The sequence below is a fragment of the Camelus bactrianus genome, chromosome 3 (genome assembly GCF_048773025.1).
Source record: "Camelus bactrianus isolate YW-2024 breed Bactrian camel chromosome 3, ASM4877302v1, whole genome shotgun sequence".
Taxonomy (NCBI): Eukaryota; Metazoa; Chordata; class Mammalia; order Artiodactyla; family Camelidae; genus Camelus; species Camelus bactrianus.
In genome coordinates, this window is record NC_133541.1 from 93,873,976 (window position 1) to 93,874,511 (window position 536).

Consider the following 536-nt stretch of genomic DNA (forward strand, 5'->3'; position numbering starts at 1 on the left):
ATCTCATTCAACTGTTGATGGACATTCGGGTTGAACCCAGTTTGGGGCTATTACAAATAGAGCTGCTCTAAATATGTAGGTGTCTTTTGGAGCACACGTGCATTTCTGTTTGGCACATACTTAGGCGTGGAAGTGCTGGGATTTCCATATATTCTACCCATGTTTATTGTCTCTGTCCCAACTAGAAGGTAAGTTCCACGTCTGTCTTATTTACTGTTATGTGCCAGCTCCCTAACACATTGCAGGGCTTCAATACATAACCTTCTCCAGGGCCTGTGTGGTCACCAGCTACCCACCCCATCCTGGACTCAAGACCCTATGCCAGAGACTCGGACTTAGGGTGGGGAAGTGGGGCTCAGCGGGTTGGCGCTCGGTGGGCGAAAGAATAGAGGGGATCCTTCACCCACCTGTGTGCCCTGTCCCGCCGCGTCCCAGGTGCGTGCCCCTCACCTCGCGAGCAAGTGGCCAGGAGGAGCGAGCCCCCAGCGCCCGGGCCAGGGCTGCGGGGTGGGCCCGCAGAGACCGCCCCGCCCCGC